The sequence below is a fragment of the Salmo trutta genome, chromosome 18 (genome assembly GCF_901001165.1).
Source record: "Salmo trutta chromosome 18, fSalTru1.1, whole genome shotgun sequence".
Lineage (NCBI taxonomy): Eukaryota > Metazoa > Chordata > Actinopteri > Salmoniformes > Salmonidae > Salmo > Salmo trutta.
Window position 1 is genome coordinate 21,324,556 of NC_042974.1, and position 25,181 is coordinate 21,349,736.

Genomic DNA, 25,181 nt, shown 5'->3' on the forward strand with positions numbered 1-25,181 from the left:
GTACAATTTGAATAGAGACTGGTGTTTCTCATTCATTTTATAATGAAGTCCCACCTGTTCTTGTCATTTCGTGTGAGATTGATCAGACCTCACCAGAAAGTCGGGATACAGGGCATTCGACACCATTAACATATTTCCTCTCCCTTTTCTTTCCCTGACCTTCCAAAACCATTTAAATACCTTTCTAAACATGTCCATCCTTCTGCATACCCAATTTAAAATTGAAATGAAGAAACCCCATCCAAAATAAATCTCACAGTATCAACACCACTAACGCATATTCATAACCGGTAAATTGTGTGCGCATGCTCGTGTGTGTGTGTGTGGTAAACCATATGGTAAAAACAAACAAAAATAACCAGGCCTTATTTAATTTGGTAACTTCTCTTTATCACCGAATCCGGATACCTTTATACCTATAAAACTGCCGAATTTCACTAACTGCTCTCCCAAGACCATAGTCTCAGGAAAGATTTCAAAGAGAGATAATGAAACCCCCTCCTATTCTGGAAAAGAAAGTGTACATTTCATTAGCATTCACTATGCTACATCTTAATCAGCATTCCCAAAGTATTATTTATAAACCAAACATGATAATGGTAAATCCACTCTCCTTACTCCAATCATTAAATGTTTGTTTTAATCCACCCCATTCTTTATTTAGCTTGTACTACCCCTAGACACAATTCCCTCCCATATGGTATTATATGATTGGTCTCTCTCTTCCATAACCCTGTACAATTATCCTGGTATCGTTACTAGACCAATGTCCAATCAACATATGTAATCGCTGTTTCACCTTAGATTGTTTCTGTTAACCTCTCTAAATGTAATACTTTTTCCTGCAGCAAATGTAGTCAATTTCTCATCTTAAGGAATCAGTGATGGTTGATTCCTGGCATCTAATAAAAAGTTGTTTGAGACGTGGTCCTCTATGTCTCCCTTAATTAACATACATACTGTATTGGACTTCCATCAGTCCTGGAAGCAAGAATCCTACTCAAGACACATCAGATAACACAGTGTTCCATTAAGTGGAATCGACCCCATCTAAAATAAACAATCCCAGAACCCCTTTCCGGTAATCCTATCAGTTTAACCTGTTGCATTAATTTAGTAAAATACAAAACTGTTGTTTAACAAATGTAGAACCTTTAAAAAGTTGGTGCTGTCTTATCAGCTTAATAGTCAATACTTATTTAATTCTACTTTTATTACTATACACTGTTCCATGTAATGAAAACAGATTCTAATTTTAGAATACATTAACTTCCTGCTCAAATTCACTGGTGTTACCTAACTATAAAACCCAGCAACAATAATCAGATACTGTCAAAGAATGTTTTTCATACCTCTACTTCAAATGTCCCACTGCCTGCTTGCTTTCAAACGCAGCTAATCTTTTTAACAATCTCAAGGCTCAATCCCTCTACTCATCATTTAACCTTGTGTTGAAACCTCAGCTTTTCAAATTACTGTGTGGAGTGCTAAAAAACAGTAATAACACATAACCATTCACATACTTTCAACACTCCTTACATTTACATCAATCCTCCTTATCAATATTACTATATTTGTATCACTAACTACTGCTTCACACTCATTAAACATCTGTTATTTGAAGATTAACTTGTAATGCCCAAATGTAGAAAATACATCAGCCAATTCTTAATCAATCCAAACAATTCAAATTTGAAATTCTTACTTTCCAATTGACTAAATCTCCTTTGTTACCTTCACTAGTCTACATCTCTTTCCTTAAACTCAGAAAGCTCTCTACAGTCTCAACTATACTCTACCTCCGTCTATCCGCTAACGTTACTTTACTAAGCAAACAATTTTTCTTTATTTATAGTCAAAACAACATAACTTCTGTTCACAGGAAGGTCACTGTAATATATTATCTCTTGTTTCCCTGGTTGTACTTTCCCATGTGATGCCTCGTGACCCTGCTCTACCACATAGTTTACTATGTTTGGTATATGAGTTTCTTCGTCTTTTTTCGGCAATAACAAATTCACTACATTTGTTTCAACACAGAACCCTCAAATCTACACGCTCAACGGCGTGATACAAAGTTTGACTATTCGTAAACATAATTCATGCTCTCGCCCATATATACTGCCCATTTTAATATGTTACCTAATATCCACTGTCCTTGATTCTCACAAGGATTATTCAACCCCAAAATCTGCTAAGGAACAGGATAGATCCAAGCTTTCTGATTCATAATGCATAATTATTTTCTTGCCACAAGGCAGTCAAGCACCCAAGCTAACTGGCTTAAGTTGGCTAGCTAATTTAGCTAATGCTACTTCCAGACATAAACAAGAGAATACATCTTCACTCTCCATTCTACTCACCTCGCAGAGCTGGTTAGGCTCTTTACTTGTTGGTGACTAACTGTGCTGCTGGCAATAATTCAAATTACGTTATTTCCCTGACGTTTACTGACACCGGAAATATTCATGCGTTGAGCATTCGTAAATTCATCAGATATTTTCGTACATCCAAACCAGTGCTTTGAAATCTGAACAAAATAGCCTGAGCGATTCTTCCAAGTACCCCATTTAACAGTATCCATACTCAAATAATGCGGTTAATGTGATTACGCGGATAGAACGCTAACCTCAATACGCTGGTATATTGAGCTTTTGATTGTAGTTTTATGTGATTGTGCTAAGTCATAATTGCCTCCCTGAATTTGATTTGAATTCTCAGTCAGCAGGGAAATGTTGCCCGATATTATCCAGTGTGCTCAATTCTTCCGATATTCGAGCCGAATTGATAGAATTCACGTGCGCTTCTTTCAGCGACTCCATGGCTTTATTAAAATCCTCTAGCTCCATATTACAGAGAGAAACGGGGCTGTTTGTTGACATATGAATAGTTATTATTCCCAAACCTCTCCCTACTGTGTCTAGGGTGTTTTAGATTTTTTCACTCGGTATTACACACCTTCTATTACCTATTTTCCAAACCTCTCCTTATTTTCCTGTGATTTTCACATTTATTCTTTGCTCCCTAGTTTCTTTTTATTGTGCTAGTCACTTTATTAAAATCATTCTCTTTCTCTTGTTCTTAGATTTCTCCCTACAGGTCCAGGGCTGAATCTTCCTAACAGCCTGTTAAGCCCTGAATGACTTGACCACACGCTATTCCCTCCTATTTATATCCACATTATTTTTCTTTCTCTGATTATTGTACTCGGTCTATTGGTTATTGCCCCTGTCTCTAGGTTTATATAATTGTTCTCTCTTTTTGAGTATATTCATACTTCAAATGTTCCAATTTCTATATTTCTCTGTATTGTATATTCTTCTACCTTGCAACACAGTATGCAATTATAAATGGCCTTACTGGGCAATCGCTGATGTCGTCTTGACATTTATTACTATTTTACTATAATGTTCATGTATTTTGTTATTTATCCTAACTATTCAAACTTTAGTATCATATTACTTCAATGGTTATTCATGTACCATTCACACTCCCCTCCTTTAGTGGGACCGGGTGCGTCCTCCCTACCAGGTCACACTTAAGTAACACTTAAGCACTTAAGCAACGGTTCGGAAGAGGTGCGCAAACCTTTCCCCACCAACAGCAGAGAACTTTCACACTCACCTTTACACCCCTCTTACACTTTCCTAAGCGACCTGCAAATTCAGCCCTTCTCCGAAATGGTATTATACAGGGTTTTACCTGTCTGAGCAGTCCTTTATCGATACATTTACTCTAGGGCGGTAACCACAGATCTCTTTTCCTGTCCAAGCAGTCCCCTATCGATTACTCACTTATTCGACCATGCAGATAGACAGCTGCCACTCCAAACTAGATCAAACAGAACAGTCAACAGGACAGACAGATAACCTGAACGAGATTGAACAACCACCCCAGATGAGCGACTGAGCGAGCTGGATGAATTAAATGACCCACCCGAATTGGACTGATTGAATAAGATGAATGGGTTGCGTTTTATAGGCAAACTCAAACAGGTCTAAACAAATAGGTCCGGTCAAACTGAATCAGACAACACAATCCTAACTCAAACAGACTGAACAGACTGGTCAGATGAACCACCTGAACAAGACAGTTGAATAACCCCACTCAACTGGGCCATCCAAAACAGATGAAACACACAACTCCCAATCCACAGCTGCCCCACTAATATTTCTATTATACTTTCACTGTTGCAATCCTCAAAGCTTTTTATCCCCTCATTATTTTGAATGCATTTCATTGAACCCAAAAGCTCCCAATATTTCTTTGGTTTGTCAAATTTGGAGAGACCAACTTGGTGACCTACCGCTGAGGCAGGTTCCCGGAGCGAACCACACAAACTCTATACTATAGGCAAGAACTTTACCTTTATTTTGAAGTGGCCATTTGTTTGTGATGTTCGTCCAAGAGGCCCGTCCGCAGCTGCAGATTTTCACCGTCTCTGGTCCCTTTTCGCCACTCCTGGCAAACTCGCCATTTATGTTGTGGAAATATTCAGTCAATAATATTTCTCAAATACCGGAGCCTGTGAGTTTAAATAGACTTTATTACAATTAATAGAAGCTGAGCTGGTTGATGAAGCCTTGGTACACACTTTTTATACAGGTTTCATCCTTACACATAGTAACTCCTCTTTATGTTAATGATTCATCACCTCTGGCATTTTGCCACCATTATCTTTTTGCCTTGCACTCATTTTAGCTTGGTTTCACATTAGGGCATAGAAACATTAGGCAATAGCAATGGTACAAAAATAAACAGACATGCCCACTCCCAAGACAGGTGCATGTCTAATGACCTAGACACATATAGAGTGCACTTATTTTACTCTAAGATGTCACACATGTACTGGAAATTCCCAATACTCCCTACTATCCCTCTGAAGGGAGGCTTTCACGAGGTGTCTGCCTTGTCTGAGAGAGTGAATTGTAACAGAAAGAGGTCGAACTAGCACAGAGGGTAAATTAATTTATATTTTTGGCATTGATATTAACAATCTGGGGAATACATAACCTCTAACAAATCAACTTTTTAAATGTACATGAACGTCACAAATATAGAAACCTGAAAACATTTACTTGAGCTCTAGCTATGTAGGAGTCGGTGCCATTTAAGATCAGGGAGGACAATTATTTTATGAACATGGCCTTATTTCCATTACAGCATATGACTGCCTCATCTCTGTACCCCACAAATACAATTATTTGTACGGTGCCTCAATCGAGCAGTGAATTTCAAACACAGATTCAGCCACAAAGACCAGGGAGGTTTTCCAATGTCTCGCAAAGAAAATATAGGTAAAAAAAACAACATTAATTTCCCTTTGAGCATGGTGAAGTTATTAATTACACTTTGGATGGTGTATCAATACACCCAGTCACTACAAAGATACAGGCATCCTTCCTAACTCAGTTGCCGGAGAGTAAGGAAACCGCTCAGGGATTTCACCATGAGGCCAATGGTGACTTTAAAACAGATGCAGAGTTCAATGACTGTGATAGGAGAAAACTGAGGATGGATCAACAACTTTGTAGTTACTTCACAATGCTAGCCTAATTGACAGAATGGAAAGAAAGAAGGTTGTAAAGAATAAAAAATATTCCAAGCATGCATCCTGTCAATACAAACTGAAATAAGTTACTTTGATTTGGTCATGATTTGTAAAATGCTAATATTGGGACCATTGGTTGCCCTGGGGGCATTTTTCCCCACTGTAAGGGGTGTGTTTTGTCCCAAACATACTCACTTAACAGTTTACTAAAAACTGATTAAAATTTGTCTCTGTAATGAAGTGGATTATTTATCTTAGGCACCCCTATTGGTACAGTGCATCCGGAAAGTATTCAGACCCCTTGACCTTTTCCAGATTTTGTTACGTAACAGCCTTATTCTAAAATAGATGACATTTTCCTCATCAATCTACACACAATACCCCATTGCGACAAAGTGTTTGAACATTTATAAAAAATAGAAAACAGAAATACAGTAAGAACATTTCCAGTATGGTCTCTCTGTTGTCTCTCTATTGTTTGTTCAGTAAAAGGTTGTCTCAACAATTAACCTTTGTGGCGCATGAGAGAACAGGACAAACAGCAGCACAGCCGGCACAATGATGGGTTGGCAGGGCTGTGCCAACACACTCGCACATAGCCACGCACGTATGCACACACTGATGATCTCCTATGGGCAGCTGGTTAGAAGGAGAAAGAAAACCAATGAATAGGCTCAAATCGACTCATGCCAGTTTAAATAGAATTCTATTACACATGCCAGTATGAATCCTATTCTATTACACAACTCTGAACACCTTTCACCTTTTTTTGTTAAATGTCTGCTCAGCTCACATGCTCTATATGTGTAATGTATACAATAACTATGTATTCATACTATTACTCTCCCATTCCATGAAATGCCCACCACCCTCACCTGACATGTCTGCTAAAATGTTTTATCTAGTTCGTCAATGAGAAATGGAACAGACAAGGTTAACTTTGATTTTATTCAAGTAAAGACCAACAAAATATGGCTCTTAAACACTTAAAGAGATTGTCAGCAGATGTGGTTTTCCTGCATGAGTTATATTTTTTTAAATTATAAATTTTATATTCAGAGAGGAGCTGGGTTGTAGAGGCCTATGCTGCCACCTAATGTAGTAACAGCAGAGGTGTAGGCATCCTGATAAATAAGAATAAACCCTTTTCCCTTATACGGTATCCCAGCACACAGACCAAGAAGGCCATTTTATAATGTTGAATTAATTGTACCTTACATGGTAAAATATACACATTGATTTCATTATATATCCCACCAGGGGCAATTATGGTGTTTTCAGATATAATTAAAGCTATATTAGATCAAATCCAGACAGGAACTATTATTTTAGCAGGCGACCTAAATCATATATTTGATAAGATTGACATACATAGCAACTACTATTCCCAACTACAAAACACTACTCCTTTTTTTCTCATAGTAAGAAAAGCTATTCAAGAATTGATTACATTTTTATTTCCCAAAAATGCTCTCAACAATTTACTGGGTTAAAAATTCCATGACAGTGATATCGGATCATTCTCCGGTATCATAATTAATTATACCAACATTAAATACACTTAGCAACAGAATATGGAGAATGAACAGAGCGCATCTTCAAGACCCGAAATGTATTAAATATGTAAAAGAAAAAAAGAAAAACTTTACCATTACAAATGTAGACAGAGGAAAGATAAAAGAGGGCTCCCGATATAATTTGGGATGCTTTTAAGGGTACATTAGGGTGAAGAAAAAAGGAAACCGCACACTGCTCTTGATAGTATCACTAATCTTTAATAAGCTTACGTATCGGCCTCACGGCCTTCGTCAGAGCTTTTGTGAATTTAAAAAAAATTGCACCCTTATGTAGACCTAGCCCCACCCACATCCGTTCCACGCATCGAAAGGGGTTGGAGGCGAAGGAAAAACAAATAAGTGTTACCAAATATAACAAGGGTACATTAAGGGAATGATAACCTCATACTCGCCAAAAGTAAATTCTGAGTTAAAAATGAAAATGTATGAAAAATAAATCCCTACTTTAGAAAAAGGCCATAAAAAAGGTAAAGAAGAAAATACAATTTCTGAACATAAGCAGGAATATAATATTTTACTTTTGAAGAGAGCCAACAACTACAGGTTAAAGTCAAATAAAGCATACTACCTTATCGCAAATAAACCTGGTAAACATCTCACAGCCCTCACAAAACGAATACATGTCAAACCAATTATAATTTTAAAGGATAGACATACAAATTTTAAAAGCTTCTATGAAAATCTATATAAATCAGAATTAAACAAAGGTTGGACTGATCCTACAGCCTTTTTAGACTCAACAGCAGTGAAGCAATTATCAGCAGACAAAAATGTATCACTAAAAACAGATCACCCAAAAATAGATAATAGACACTGATAAAATAATTGCACGTAGAAAAGCACCAGGAATGGATGGCTTTCCCATAGAATTCTACTTAACATTTTGGGACAAAAGTAATTCCCCTATTTGTGACCTGTTTCAGGAAACTAGGCATATGTCGTGGTTCACTACTTCGCAGGAGAGACTTTTTTTTAAATCAAAATGCGTTTTTTTGGCAGAAATGCCTTCTTGAACATGTGAACTTTCATGTGCCTTAATAACGAACTTGTATGCCAACTGTAAATACTAATACAATTGTTGAATTACAAGCATAGTTGGTTAAGCCACAGAAAAAGAAAAAAAACTTCCCGCTAGCCATGATTGGCTGAGATAAGGAGTGGGCTGGACATGCCAAGAGATGAGTTTGGATTGGTCTGTCATATAGCACACTTTTGTCTATTTGAGCTGGTCAGTATGTGTAGGTAATCCTGTCTAACATAGCTTTTGTTATGTACTGTGCCGTAAAACTTTACAAAAAAGACTGCATTATGCAAGTATTCATTTCAATAGAATGTCACTGCAACAACTGTTTCGGAGCACGCTCGTCTGAGTGTGCCAGAGTGCAGAATAACTGATGAATTTACTAACGCTCAACACCGGTTGAAAAAGCGTAATTAAATTGTTGCGAGGAGCACAGTTAGTCACCAACGCTCTGGATAACATGAAAACAGCCCTCTGCTAGGGCGAGTAAATGGGTCAGCGTTTGGGTGGGAGCTAAAGCTTAAGATGATTCTTATGGCATTGCACACATTCAGTGTGAACCAGAGTGACTTGACACAACGGGCCAAGCAAGCTGTACAAACAAAACGGAAACGACACAGGGCGTCTTATTTAATGAACGGGGTTGCTGTCTGCCGTGAAGCATTCATCTATGTATACGGGTAAGAGTCTAGCTACAGTTTCAGATATAGGTTTCTAATTTTGTCAGAAAGTTATTTTCATTGCAAGTTAAAGCTTACTGTTAGCTAGCTAGCTGACATTAGATGGCTGGCTCGCTAGATAACATTACGTTAATGATCTGTATAGTAATGTTATCTCAGAATGCCATTACGCATTGCTAGTTATAGAATAATGATAGCTAGCTAACTAGCTAGCTAACTACTGTAAGCTAACGCACTTCTGTACATCACGCTGTAACGTACAACTGACCTTATTTTAGCGCCCAAAAAACGTAATACTTCCAGGTTAACTGTAATATGAATACCATTGTAAAGCACAATTTCTCCCCTTTCCAGCAAAATCAATGACGAGACCTTCATGTTACCCGTTTCTGCATGATTGAAGAAGGCAGTGAGCTCCGTTGGGTCTTTTTTAAAATGGTGAAGCGATACCTACTGTGTGATTGGGAAAGGGGGAGATAAGCTGTGTGGGGAAACTACTTTTTTCACCCGATCTGTCCAACTTATCACCTCTAAAATGTAAATAAAACACTATAAAGAGTTTTTATAATGTGTCATTACATACCTATTTGAAGATTTGTGTCGCATTTGTATCAGGTTTTTAGGGCGGCGCTAAAGCTATCTTCAGAAGTAAACAGCGGCTGTCGTGACTTTTGAGAGTCATGTAGGCTTGCAGTGATGACGCAAAAAAATGAATGCATTCAGTTGTACAATTGACTAGGTATCCTCCCTCACCCTGTCCCTGTCGCTTTCCTATTTTTAAACTTTGAGGCTGTACGTATTTAGAGAGTGGGACGTTGAGGTTTCTACAACATTCTATGGCAGCCATGTTAGCACCCCAATAACATTACATGGGGAATATTTAAATAATGCTATGTAACTGAATGTTTAGAATTAGAACAGTATTCAAAATGAGAAAAGTTGGCTCATCCCTCTTCCCATATCCTTTAGGGCCGGGACAATACCAGTATCACAATATTTCTTTCACGACAAAAATGAAAACACGAAGCAGACAAAACTCTTTGGTCTTTTAAAAACCTGCTGTGTGTAAAATATTTTGTACTATAGCTTGGAAAATAAATAAATGTGACGCTGGATGACAACATAATGATCTTTGTTGCCAACATTAGGGCTGTTTCCTTGCCACATTCCTAACGAGTATCACGATACTGGTATCGTCCCGGCCCCTTCTCCCGCTCTCTCTAAGTGCATTGGCTTGTCTTTCTTAATGTAACTGAAGAGGAGATCTCTCCATTTAATGTCACCCAAGAGCTGCACTCCAATCCCTCCTCTATGTGTGACAGACCACTGAAAAGTTTAGCTTCAGAGAAACAAAGGTGTGTGTGTGTGTGTGTGTGTGTGTGTGTGTGTGTGTGTGTGTGTGTGTGTGTGTGTGTGTGTGTGTGTGTGTGTGTGTGTACCGTGCTTGTTGACAGAGTTTGGCTGGGTGCTTACACTTACCCAGGGGGAAACCCAAATGATATGCCAGTGTCTAAATGAGGATGGATGGTTTAGGGAGAAGAGGTGAGGTAACATTCTAAAATGCTGACGTGACATCTCTGCTAGAGGGCACACAGCACAGGGGCTTTAAACCTTGGTACAGGACAGGCGTGTGTGTGTGTGTGTGTGCGTACAGTGTGATTAATCCTTATAGTGTGAAGCACAACTCAAGTGAATATAATCTGCTTTCTCGCTGTGCAGAAAAACATTACACATTCAGATTGAGTAGGGACAATAAGCTAAACTTAAAGAATTCGTCCAATGATCCAATGATTTAAAGCTTACATGTAGAACTTGAAGTAATAGTTTCCATATGAATGTGGATCGGGCTGGAAGCATCAGAGCAGTGCTGTTTCTAGACGTAAGCGACATAAGCAGCCGCTCAGGGCCAAAGGAAGTCAGTCTCAACTTAATGTTAGTTAAGGTATTAGAATACACAACGTACAATTTAGGAATTTGGTAGTGCATCAGCAGTTTTTTCCTGATGTTATGTCAGTCACTGACAGTCACTCAATTAGCCCATGTCAGCTAACATTTTATAGATTGCTAGGTAAATTAGTCTTGCCAGTTATCTAAACCTTGTAGTAATCATGGCCGAAATTACTGGCCGAATTATGTGCCAAGGGGCCCTGACCTCCAGGGGGCCCCCAATAATGTTGTTAGTCACTCTCACTCAGATATCATGTAAATATGGCATAAATCCCAGCAAAATTGCAAGAAATGTGTTTTAAAACAGAAGAAAAAAATCTCCATCCCATGGAAAATGTGTAGAACTGCTGGGAATTGACTTTAAAAATGCATTTTTTTTTTCGAAACCCCATGGCAATATTGTAGGAAATTACTTTTTAAACTGCAAAAAAAAATTCAGCCCATGGCAAAATGACCAGAATTGCATGACATTTGTTTTATAACTGCACAATTTTCTCTACGCCCCATGGTAAAAATGTGTAAAATTGCAGGACATTCAATTTAAGGCTGCAAAGTCTTCTCTCCGCCACTAAAATGTTTTGCCCGCGAGGTGAAGGGGCCGCCAACCAAATCTCGCTTAGAAATGCCCTGGATCAGAAAACAGACAGGAATGGAAGGTGACTCAGAACGTCTGGGTGTTCACCTCTCATAAATCCTGAATGAAGTGTATATTATTTCCTCTCTCTCTCTAGGAAGAGATTAGCTACAGCCAAACAAGCGTAGACATTGGAGGCAAAAACCTGAACACACACATGCACACACACACACACAAACCAGAGGTAAACACGTGGGCAAAAGAGACAAGAGGCATCATTGACAAGAGGATAAGATAGAATGAGAGGGAGGGGGGAGGAGCTGTAGACTGGGGACAAGTGTCTGTCAGTGGCCGTTACTCATATAAATATTTCCTATTTCCTTTCTGACACATGTCCTCAACTACTGTATCATCACCACACACACCCACCCACCCACCCATACACACCCTAGCTAACGTTAGCCAGCTAGCCACCTAGCAAGAATCCATAACATATCATATGTTACGAATGTGCAAAACGTATCATACATTTGGAAAATGCATAACATATAGTATGTTTGCAGATTCGTAACATAATGTACTTGTTGTAAATTCGGAACATAATAGGAATTGTAATTTGTAACATATCATACGAAATGGGTGATGGTCATTCAGAAATGAATACATACCTTACGAAACGTAACAACATATCATGCTAAATGGAGGGTCTCAGATTTACTTCTAGAATAATATGAAATGCTCTGAGACCAGGTTGGTGTAATATGATATAGATGGACAACGTCCATCTAGTTTAGTCAGATAGGAATTTCGTTTGTTAGGTGGGCGTGGAAGTGTTTGTGTGTGTGTGCGTGTGTGTGAATACATTTAGTTTCTTTCTCATTCTCCACTGTCTTTGTGCATACATCAGCAGAGAGGATAAGCCGTAGATTTGATCCCTGCTTGATGGCAGCAGGTCTGTGTGTGTTTGCACACTTCACTGCACCAGGTGTCTTTGTCACACATTGACTACCTGTTCTAGCTTTTAAACTCCCTCATTCTCACTCTCTTTTTTTCCCTTTATTTCTCTAATCCTGTCTGTCATTTATTAATGCCTCTCTTTGTGTTCTATCCTTTCTCCCTTTTCTCCGCTCTCTGTCATTCTATTTCAGTGGTCTCTCTTTATTTATCTCTAATTTCTGTCTAATTCTCTCTCTCTCTCACGTTCTCTCTTCCACTCTGTCCTTCTTTCTATACAGGTGTGAGTGTGATTATATGTGGTGCCCTGGGGAGAGAAATTCTGGAGTCTGACACTCGTCATTAGGAGGAAAGCGAGGGACAGAAGATGACAGAGGGGAGAATAGAGAGAGGGGGAGAGATACATGGAGTGATAGGGGCTGCAATGGAGTTAGATGGAGGAGGATGAAAAAAGAGAGAGGTAATAGAGGAGTAATAGCTAGAGATTGAGGAGAAAGTAGAATCCCACAACCTCTTTTTTGAGAGAACTTAAGACCGACTGGAGCTGCGGTTTGTTTCAGATGAAATAAGACTGGAAGGTTTAAAAATTATATGAGCCATTGCATATCTCCACATAAAAGTGAAACTAGAGAAGTGTGTTTGTGTGTTAGACTGGGGAACAGGAGGGTAGAGATGCATTTAAGATCAGTGCCAAAATCTATTATGGAGGAAGTTTTGAAAAATTGTCCCTCCCTTTTTCACGCCATCCTTCTATCTTTCTCCTGAGGAGCGGGAGAACACAAGGACGCATGCATGCATGCATGAATGCACACACACATGCATGTACACACACACCTTTTAATTTGAAGGACCTTCGCCATTGTATTACCTTTGTGTTTGTGTCAGTGTCTTTGAGCATCAAAAGACTGAATCCTGTCACAGAAACCTCAAAGAAAAAAAGAAAAAAATTACTTTACATATATCTATCTACAGTTGAAGTCGGAAGTTTACATACACATTAGCCAAACACATTTAAACTCAGTTTTTCACAATTCCTTCCAGTTTCATCCTAGTAAAAATTCCCTGTCTTAGGTCAGTTAGAATCACCACTTTTTTTTAAGAATGTGAAATGTAAGAATAATAGTAGAGAGAATGATTTATTTCAGCTTTTATTTCTTTCATCATATTCCCAGTGGGTCAGAAGTTTACATACACTCAATCAGTATTTGGTAGCATTGCCTTTAAATTGTTTAACTTGGGGGTCAAATGTCTCGCGTACCCTTCCACAAGCTTCCCACAATAAGTTGAGTGAATTTTGGCCCATTCCTCCTGACACAGCTGGTGTAGCTGAGTCAGGTTTGTAGGCCTTTTGCTTGAACACGCTTTTTCAGTTCTGCCCACAAATGTTCTATAGGATTGAGGTCAGGGCTTTGTGATGGCCACTCCAATACCTTGACTTTGTTGTCCTTAAGCCATTTTGCCACAACTTTGGAAGCATGCTTGGGGTCATTGTCCATTTGGAAGACCCATTTGCGACCAAGCTTTAACTTCCTGACTGATGTCTTGAGATGTTGCTTCAATATATCCACATAATTTTCATTCCTCATGATGCCATCTATTTTGTGAAGTGCAGCAGCCCTCCTGCAGCAAAGCACCAAAACAACATGAGGCTGCCACCCCCATGCTTCGCGGTTGGGATGGTGTTCTTCGGCTTGCAAGCATCCCCATTTTTCCTCCAAACCTAATGATGGTTATTATGGCCAATCAGTTCTATTTTTGTTTAATCAGACCAGAAGACATTTCTCCAAAAAGTACAATCTTTGTCCCTATGTGCAGTTGCAAACCGTAGTCTGGCTTTTTTATGGTGGTTTTGGAGCAGTGGCTTCTTCCTTGCTGAGCGGCCTTTCAGGTTATGTCGATATAGGACTCGTTTTACTGTGGATATAGATACTTTTGTACCTGTTTCCTCCAGCATCTTCACAAGGTCCTTTGCTGTTGTTCTGGGATTGATTTGCACTTTTCGCACCAAACTACGTTCATCTCTAGGAGACAGAACGCGTCTCCTTCCTGAGCGGTATGACAGCTGGGTGGTCCCATGATGTTTATACTTGCGTACTATTGTTTGTACAGATGAAAGTGGTACATTCAGGTGTTTGAAAATTGCTCCCAAGGATGAACCAGAATTGTGGAGGTCTCCAATTTTTTTTCTGAGGTCTTGGCTGATTTCTTTTGATTTTCTCATGATGTCAGGCAAAGAGGCACTGAGTTTGAAGGTAGGCCTTCAAATACATCCACAGGTACACCTCCAATTGACTCAAATGATGGCAATTAGCCTATCAGAAGCTTCTAAAGCCATGACATCATTTTCTGGAATTTTCCAAGCTCTTTAAAGGCACAGTCAACTTAGTGTATGTAAACTTCTGACCCACTGGAATTGTGATACAGTGAATTATAAGTGAAATAATCTGTCTTTAAACAATTGTTGGAAAAATGACTTGTGTCATGCACAAAGTAGATGTCCTAAACGACTTGCCAAAACTATAGTTTGTTAACAAGAAATTTGTGGAGTGGTTGAAAAACGAGTTTTAATGACTCCAACCTAAGTGTATGTAAACTTCTGACTTCAACTGTATATCTCTATATATCTATATCTATCTATATATACACACACACACTACCATTCAAAAGTTTAGGGTCACTTAGAAATGTCTTTGTTTTCCATGAAAACATACATGAAATGAATTGCAAAATTAATAGGAAATTTAGTCAAGATGTTGACAAGGTTATAAATAATGTTTTTTTATTGAAATAATAATTGTGTCCTTCAAACTTTGCTTTCGTCAAAGAATCCTCAATTTGCAGCAATTATAGCCTTGTAGACCTTTGGCATTCTAATCTGAAGAGATTTCACCCCATGTTTCCTGAAGCACCTCCCACAAGTTGGATTGGCTTGATGGGCACTTCTTACATACCATACGGTCAAGCTGTTCCCACAACAGCTCAATAGGGTTGAGATCCGGTGACTGTGCTGCCCACTTCATTATAGACAGAATATCAGCTGACTGCTTCTTCCCTAAATAGTTATTGCATAGTTTGGAGCTGTGCTTTGGGTCATTGTCCAGTTGTTGGAGGAAATTGGCTCCAATCAAGATCCGTCCACAGGGTTTGGCATGGCATTGCAAAATGGAGTGATAGCCTTCCTTCTTCAAGATCCCTTTTACCCTGTACAAATCTCCCTCTTTACCACCACCAAAGCACCCCCAGACCATTACATTGCCTCCACCATGCTTGACAGATGGCGTCGAGCACTCCCCCCGCATCTTTTCATTTTTTCTGCGTCTCACAAATGTTCTTCTTTGTGAACAGAACACCTCAAACTTAGATTTGTCTGTCCATAACACTTTTTTTCCAATCTCCCTCTGTCCAGTGTCTGTTCTTTTGCCCATCTTAATCTTTTCTTTTTGAGATATGGCTTTTTCTTTGCAATTCTGCATAGAAGGCCAGCATCTCGGAGTCGCCTCTTCACTGTTGACATTGAGACTGGCGTTTTGCAGGTACTATTTAATGAAGCTGCCAGTTGAGGATTTGTGAGGCATCTGTTTCTCAAACTATAGACTCTAATGTACATGTCCTCTTGCTCAGTTGTGCACCGGGGCCTCCCACTTCTCTTTCTATTCTGGTTAGAGCCAGTTTGCGCTGTTCTGTGAATGGAGTAGTACACAGCATTGTAAGAGATCTTCAGTTTCTTGGCAAATTCTCAAATGGAATAGCTTTCATTTCGGAGAACAAGAATAGACTGATAGTGTCAGAAGAAAGTTCTTTGTTTCTGGCCATTTTGAGCCTGTTATCGAACCCACAAATGCTGATGCTCCAGATACTCAAATAGTCTAAAGAAGGCCAGTTTTATTGCTTCTTTAATCAGCATACCAGTTTTCAGCTGTGCTAACATAATTACAAAAGGGTTTTCTAATGATCAATTGGCCTTTTAAAATGATAAACGTGAATTAGCTAACATAACGTGAATGGGAACACACGAGTGATGTTTGCTGATAATGGGCCTCTGTACGCCTATGTAGATATTCCATAAAAAATCTGCGGTTTCCAGCTACAATAGTCATTTACAACATTAACAATGTCTACACTGTATTTCTGATCAATTTGATGTTAAAAGGACATTTCTAAGTAACCCCACATTTTTTTACGGTAGTGTGTATATATATATATATATATATATATATACACACATTGTAGAATAATAGTTGAAGACATCAAAACTATGAAATAACACATATGGAATCATGTAGTAACCAAAAAAGTGTTAAACAAATAAATCCAAATATATTTTAGATTTTTCAAAGTAGCCACCCTTTTCCTTGATAACAGCTTTGCACACTCTTGGCATTCTCTCAAACAGTTTCACCTTGAATTATTTTCCAACAGTCTTGAAGGAGTTCTCACATATGCTGAGTACTTGTTGGCTGCTTTTCCTTCACTCTGCGGTCCAACTCATCCCAAACCATCTCAATTGGATTGAGGTTGGGTGATTGTGGAGGCCAGATCATCTGATGCAGCATAGGCCTTACACAGCCTGGAGGTGTGTTGGGTCATTGTCCTGTTGAAAAACAAATTATAGTCCCACTAAGCTCAAACCTGATGAGATGGCCTATCACTACAGAATGCTGTGGTAGCCATTCTGGTTAAGTGTGCCTTGAATTCTAAAGAAATCACTGACAGTGTCACCAGTAAAGCACCATCACACCATCACACCTCCTCCTCCATGCTTCACGGTGGGAAATACACATGCGGAGATCATCCGTTCACCTACTCTGCGTCTCACAAAGACACAGCGCTTGGAGATTTTTTTTTTGCACATTTGGTTCTAACAGTAACTACGAAGGAACTTACCCAGTTCCTGATTTACTCTTTCCACCTGCCCATTAGATTGGGGACGGTACCTTGAGATGAGGCTGACCATGACCCCCAGTCGTTCCATGAAGGCCTTCCAGACACGGGAGGTGAACTGAGGACTACAGTTAAAACACGATATCCTCTGGGGTCCCGTAATGCCGGAAGACGTGAGAGAAGAGAGCCTCTGCGGTCTGCAGGGCTGTAGGGAGACCAGGCAGAGGAATCAAATGACAGGCTTTGGAAAACCGGTCCACAACAACCAGCATGGTGGTATGCCCTTACGAGGGGGGATGGTCTGTGAGAAAGTCCATGGACAGATGGGACCAGGGTCATTGTGGAACCGGCAGCGGGTGGAGTTTGCCATAGGGGAGGTATCTAGGTGTCTTGCTCTGTGTGAAGGTGGAGCAGGAAGAGACGAAAACCCGGGCGTCCTTGGGCAGCGACCCAACATGTCGCTAAACACCTCATTAACTTCTTACCGTCCCACCTGGCCAACATTCGGTGAAATTGCAGAGCGCGAAATTCAAACTACAGAATTATCAATATTTCACTTTCATAAAATCACAAGTTTAATACATCAAACTAACGGTTAACTTGTTGTTAATCCAGCCACTGTGTCAGATTTCAAAAAGGCTTTACGGCGAAAGCACACCATGCGATTATCTAAGGACAGCGCCCCGCATACAAAACCATGAAAACATATTTCAACCAGGCAGGTGCGACACGAAAGTCAAAAATAGCAATATAAAAAATGCCTTACCTTTGATGATCTTCTTCTGTTGGCACTCCAAAATGTCCCAGTTACATTACAAATGATCCTTTTGTTAAATAAATTCCTTCTTTATATCCATAAAAACTCAGTTTAGATGGCGCGCTTCAGTCAATAATCCACTCGGTTTCCTTCCTTCAAAATGCATACAAAATGAATCCCAAAGTTACCAATAAACTTATCCAAACAAGTCAATCAACGTTTATAATCAAACCTTAGGTACCCTAATATGCAAATAAACAATACTATTTAAGACGAAGAATCGTTATTGTCTTTACCGGAGATAAACAAAAAGAACGTGCTCTCTCGGCCATGCGCTTGGAAACACTACAGCCAAAATGGGAGCCACTAGAAAAACTATAACTTCTCCCTCATTTTTACAAAAACCAGCCTGAAACTCTTTCTAAAGACTGTTGACATCTAGTGGCAGCCCTAGGAACTGCAATCGGGGACGATTTCGCCCTATTATAGAAGTGCCAGGCATTGAAATCAGTGGTATGCTGAATTCTTTTTTGTTGTTGTTGATGGTTTGTCCTCGGGGTTTCGCCTGCCATTTCAGTTCTGTTACACTCACATACATTATTTTAACAGTTTTAGAGACTTTAGAGTGTTTTCTATCCAAATCTACCAATTATATGCATATCCTAGCTTCTGGGCCTGAGTAGCAGGCAGCTTACTTTGGGCACGCTTTTCATCCGGACATCAAAATACCGCCCCCTATCCCAAAGAAGTTTTAAGGGTCTAAATCTGGTGGTATGCTGATCGATGCTTGATTGCCGTTTAACAATTACAAATATTCTCGCTCTAATCCATAATAATCTCATCATGTAGTCTAGCCTACCCGCACTGTAACGGCGAGCAGTTGGCTAGAGCACATGTGCCAAGACCAGAGTAGGCACATTTGTGACACACAACGTAGATTCGGTCTTATGTAACAAAATTTGAAATTGGGTTTTTTACATTGGTAAAAAGTCCTCCGTCTGTGCACAGCCCAAATACAAAAAGCAAACAGTCAGGATCAGGGAAACTTAGCTCATTGCTATAGAGCACAGGACAGTTAACCTCTCTAGGGTAGGTGGCACCAAATCGTCCCACCTACGTAACAGCCAGTGGAATCCTGTGGCGCATTATTCAAATACCTTAGAAATGCTATTACTTCAATTTCTCAAACATATGACTATTTTACAGCATTTTAAAGACAAGATTCTCGTTAATCTAACCACACTGTCCGATTTCAAAAAGGCTTTACAACGAAAGCAAAACATTAGATTATGTCAGCAAAGTACCCAGCCAGAAATAATCAGACACCCATTTTTCAAGCTAGCATATAATGTCACAAAAACCCAGAAGACAGCTAAATGCAGCACTAACCTTTGATGATCTTCATCAGATGACACACCTAGGACATTATGTTATACAATACATGCATGTTTTGTTCAATCAAGTTCATATTTATATCAAAAACCAGCTTTTTACATTAGCATGTGACGTTCAGAACTAGCATACCCCCCGCAAACTTCCGGTGAATTTACTAACAATTTACTAAATTACTCACGATAAACGTTCACAAAAAACATAACAATTATTTTAAGAATTATAGATACAGAACTCCTCTATGCACTCGATATGTCCGATTTTAAAATAGCTTTTTGGTGAAAGCACATTTTGCAATATTCTAAGTAGGTAGCCCGGCATCACAGGGCTAGCTATTTAGACACCCAGCAAGTTTAGCCTTCACCAAACTCCGATTTACTATTAGAAAAGTTTGATTACCTTTGGTGTTCTTCGTCAGAAAGCACTCCCAGGACTTCTACTTCAATAACAAATGTTGGTTTGGTCCCAAATAATCCATAGTTATATCCAAACAGCGGCGTTTTGTTCGTGCGTTCAAGACACTATCCGAAAGGGTAAATAAGGGTTACGAGCACGGCGCATTTCGTGACAAAAAATGTCTAAATATTCCATTACCGTACTTCGAAGGAATGTCAACCGCTGTTTAAAATCAATTTTTATGCCATTTTTCTCGTAAAAAAAGCGATAATATTCCGACCGGGAATCTGCGTTTAGGTAAATAGACGAAAGAAAATAAAGCACGGGGTCGACTCGTGCACGCGCCTAAGCCCATTATCCTCTGATCGGCCACTTGCCAAAAGTGCAAATGTGTTTCAGCCTGGGGCTGCCTCGATATCATTCAGCTTTTTCCCGGGCTCTGAGAGCCTATGGGAGCCGTAGGAAGTGTCACATTACAGCAAAGATCCTCAGTCTTCAATAAACAGAGACAAGAAGAACAAGATCTTGTCAGAGAGGGCACTTCCTGTAAGGAATCTTCTCAGGTTTTTGCCTGCCATATGAGTTCTGTTATACTCACAGACACCATTCAAACAGTTTTAGAAACTTTAGGGTGTTTTCTATCAAAAGCCAATAATTATATGCCTATTCTAGTTACTGGGTAGGAGTAGTAACCAGATTAAATCGGGTACGTTTTTTATCCGGCCGTGTAAATACTGCCCCCTAGCCCTAACAGGTTAATGGTAGCTACGACAAAGCGATGGACCATCCACTCTCCTCCTCCCTCTTCTGCAATGGTATTTAATGATAAAGGATGAATACAGAGTTTAGCGGTAATACTGGAGTTTTACTGGTGAACCTTGAAGCTAGCTAACCTACTCCCTGGACCAATAAAGCTAGCTAGCTTTCCAGGTAGCTAGCTACCGGTAACTATTAGCAACTGTGGATAATTTGCTCCAAAGTTGTTTTAAGCATAAGAGTATCTGTAGTTACGCTAGCTCGTCAGCTACCATTCGGCTGCTTTTCTGATAACCTACTTATCTGAAGATTAAAGGTTAGGTAGTTTGTAGCTAGCTAGCTAGCTAGCTAGCTAGCTAGCTAGCTACTGCACTCGAAATGCAGGTAGCTTGTTAACTAGCTAGCTACCTGGCTAGCTAACTAAACAACAGATGGAACAACCTAGTTGTAATGTTTAATAGTATCCCAACTAGCTGGTTACAAACAAAAAGGTCCATTCGGGGGTACTTATGTTTTTCCTGTTTCATTGCATGTACAAATGGGTAACCTGTACATGTGTGAGGTGTGAAAGGAAAATGTGTTTTTTGCACATCCCAACTCCCCTTGAGACCCTCGCAGAGTGGGGTCATGGCCAGGGATCAGCCATTATTAACGGCAACCAATATAACAGTTTGCCCTAAAGCTTTTTGTAGGGAGCCAAGGAAAGCAACTGTTGCCTATATCAGTGATGGACACTAGCTAGAATGTGAACCAATACTTTTATAGCAATATAGCTAGCTACTAATACAATAGCCCAACTTCTTGAACATTGTTTTGATGAGCCGGTTAGAACAAGGTTGTGACTTAGTCAAATCATAAATCATACTCTGTACCAAATGCATTGCCTGTCAATTAACATCTTGTCTCGTCATTGTTGGTAATCAGGCTACTACTGTTGTGTCGTCTGCAAACTTCATGATTAAGTTGGAGGCGTGTGTGGTCATGCAGTCATGGATGAACAGGGAGTACAGGAAGGGCTGAGCATGCTCCCTTGTGGGGCCCCTGTGTTGAGGATCAGTGAAGTGGAGATGTTGGTTCCTACCTTCACCACCTGGGGGCGGCCGTCAGGAAGTCCAGGACTCAGTTGCACAGAGCGGGGGACCTGAGAATCAGGCAGGGATTCTCTCTCTGTGTGTACAGTCAAGACAGTGCTGTCAGATTCCTATCCACTGTGTACATCAACACACGGGTCAAGCCACCCATGACTGTCCAGCCTTGTTGTAATGCTGACTCTACTCTACTTTAACTAGGTGGGGTAAGGACTTTAGTAGGGTTGGACAATAATGGACGGTGACCTGATTCACATTTTTTTGGGAGAGAATCCTCACTCAGTTTTCTGGGCTTGTGTGAGTTATGATGTTATTTACAGTGACATAGGCCTACCTTCACAATAAGCAACTCAAAGGAATGTGTACACTGCATTTTTCTGGACAAATTTCAGTGAGGCTGAATTGTTGTTGTCTGTTGACTCACAAAGTTAGCGAATAGTCACATTGTCTGTCTGTCTGCATTGGATCAATGTACAGTTTAAATTCTATCATACAATGACATACTCAAGGGTTCTCCATGTAAAGGAAGGTGTCTGGCCATAGTAGCCTAAGAGAAAATGGCATATAGGCAACTACAATATTAGTTCTCACATTTTGTATCACATTGGCTAGAAAGCACACACTCCCTTTGACAGCAAGGTTTATTACACTAGCGACACCTTGCCGTTTTGGAGACAGCTTTGCGTTTGGTAAGACAGCAGTCGCGTTAGTACTGGTAAAGCAGTGATTTCCTCGCTGAGCTATATTTAAGCAATAAGGCCCAAGGGGGTGTGGTATATGGTCAATATACCATGGCTAAAGGCTGTTCTTAGGCATGACGCAACACAGAGCATACCACCCTGCATCCCACTGCTGGCTTACCTCTGAAGCTAAGCAAGGTTGGTCCTGGTTGGTCCTGGGATGGGAGACCAGATGCTACTGGAAGTGGTGTTGGAGGGCCAGTAGGAGGCACTCTTTCCTCTGGTCTAAAAAAATATCCCAATTCCCCAGGGCAGTGATTGGGGACATTGCCCTAAGTAGGTTGCTGTCTTTCGGATAGGATGTTAAACGGGTGACCTGACTCTCTGTGGTCACTAAAGATACCATGGCACTTATTATAAGAGTAGGGGTGTTAACCCCAGTGTCCTGGCTAAATTCCCAATCTGACCATGATGGCCACCTAATCATCCCCAGCTTCTAATTGGCTTATTCATCCCCCTTCTTCTCCCCTGTAACTATTCCCCAGGTTGTTGCTGCAATTGAGAATGTGTTCTCAATAAACTTACATGATAAAAAAAGGCTAAAAAAATAGAGCCCTTAGCTGTGGTATATTGACCATATACTACAAACCCCCGAGGTGCCTTATTGCTTTTAGAAACTGGTTACCAACATAATTAGAGCAGTTAAAATAAATATCTTGTCATACCTGTGGTATATGGTCTGACATACCACAGCAGTCAGCCAATCAGCATTCAGGGCTCAAACACCCATTTTATAAAGGAATTTAGCAACTTCATATGGATTTACTTCACCGCACAGTTACCTATAATATAGTTAGCTAGCTAGTTACAGTGGTTCTTTCTTTAAAAGTTGCGAGCTTGCACCGCGGGACTTAGAGGTACCCAGCGTCCCGGCTTCATTGCTCCAGACCACCACAAGGGGGAGTTAGAGCACTCATTATGCATATGACCAATCATATCGAGTGGTTCCAATGACGAATTTTGACGCGAGCCACCCTTGCCTTTGTGGCGTTCTTCAACAAAGATGGGTGACAAAACATTACGGTGAAATCAGATGTAAGTTGTTATAACGTCATAGCGAGTCAAGCAAAAAATTTACAATTGAGAGGAATATGTTAGTTAATGTAGAGACAAACGTTTGTGCATTTCTTTTGTCATAAAGTTAATTTACGAAAATCGCTATTTAGCAAGTTATTTGACTAGCTAACATTAGCCAGCTAGCTAGTGTTAGGAGAATGAATTTGTAATTTGTGTTGTTTAATGTTTTAGGGACTCCTGAGAAAACCAGCAAACAGGCTGTCATCTTGTGAAACAGTGGATGTAAAGAATCTAGCTAGCTAAAGCATTTACTGCAAATTGAATGTACAATTGTGTAAGCTTGCCTTGCAATGCAGCTGAAGTAACATAGCTAGCTAACTATTTAATTGCTTACTGTGTAGTGGAGGATAAAAATAACTGTATGCCTATGGATGTGTAGCTAACTACAGTATGTAGCCGATCTCTGTATGGACCCTAAAACGTTAGGTTCTGAACTAATATTCATACCAATCTATGAACCTCAGCTATCATAGTTGTTGTATCAACTTCAAGTCTGAGTGGCATTAATGAAGCCTATGGATAGAGTAGAATATAATAACTTTATTGTGCCAAGGAAGCAAGTCCTATATACACATGTACTGTAGTTATTACCACGCATGAGATTCCCACATTGTAGCCTGTACATTAAATATATTCTCTGATCATGTACTCTTCCTTGGCAAATAAAGGTGTGGTTCAGGTATGTCTCTGAGACATTCTTTTTCAGTCATATCAAACTCCATTATTTGAATGATGCTGTGTCTGCATGTATGTATTACAATTATACACTTCAACAGTGTTTATCACTCCTGCTCCTGGGACATCAATGATTACATATAGTAACTATGCAATAGACTAGAAACATGATTGATTTGTAATTCATATATACAGAAGAAAAAAACTATGCATATCTAACTCCCTTCATCTGCATTAATCTGAGGACACAGTATAGTGTTTCAATGAGATACTTAATTTCAACCAGTGGAGAATGTGAAAGGCTTTATTGAAAGAAGTTCATTATCCAGGTGTTATAAATGCATTATAATTATGATCATTGTAATATTATAAATACAAGTTCAATCTGTACTTCAATGCACATATGGTGTGGATTATAAAACGAGGAAGAAAGACGAGGTGGGGAGAGAGGTGTAGAATACAGAAAGGGAAAGCGGTAAGAACAGCGGCAGACAGCATATGATTCATGAATTACAGTGCTACCCTAATATTCTCTCAGTTCATCACAATTGCGGTGTCTCCTAACCATCCTTGGGCCCCCAGTTGGCCCGAAGGTTATCTTAAGAGCGGGTGAGGTGGCGTTGACGGGACTGGCTTCCTCTCTCATATCAAAACATACCTGCAGACAAGAGACTATGATTAAGCCTTGTTTGTTTTATTCTAACATGGTCAGTCAACTTAAATCAGGAGGTGAAATGCAAAACTGACCTTGGATAATTAACTCTGGGACTACTACAACTTGGTCTGCATTTCAATGTGAAGCATCTCTTTATTAATACATCCTGTTGACCCGACCAAGTGGCTTCTCACCTATGATCATTCTGTGCCCTCTGTGTCAGCCAGTTCAGATGCGGGAGGGGTTCACCAATACAGCTGATTTAACCTAGAGGATTTAGGGAGAAGGGGGAGTGGGATGAAGTGAAGAAGAGAGACTGTTATTGTGTGTGTGTGGTCTCACCTGGTGTCCACACTAAGTGGCTACAGAGTACTTTATGCTGAAAAACAGACACATGAGGACAAAGAATAGAAGATAATGTCAACAGAAGATACTGTATGTGGTGCAGACATCTATCAGA

At 39.8% G+C, this 25,181-nt stretch overlaps 1 long non-coding RNA gene across 1 annotated transcript; it reads left to right on the forward strand.

Moving 5' to 3' along the window:
• The first annotated feature begins 8,598 nt into the window (after window positions 1–8,598).
• Window positions 8,599–9,392, forward strand: LOC115152993 (uncharacterized). Its single transcript, XR_003867623.1, has 2 exons — window positions 8,599–8,829; window positions 9,184–9,392. It is a non-coding gene; the product is annotated as an uncharacterized LOC115152993 (long non-coding RNA).
• The last annotated feature ends 15,789 nt before the right edge of the window (window positions 9,393–25,181 follow it).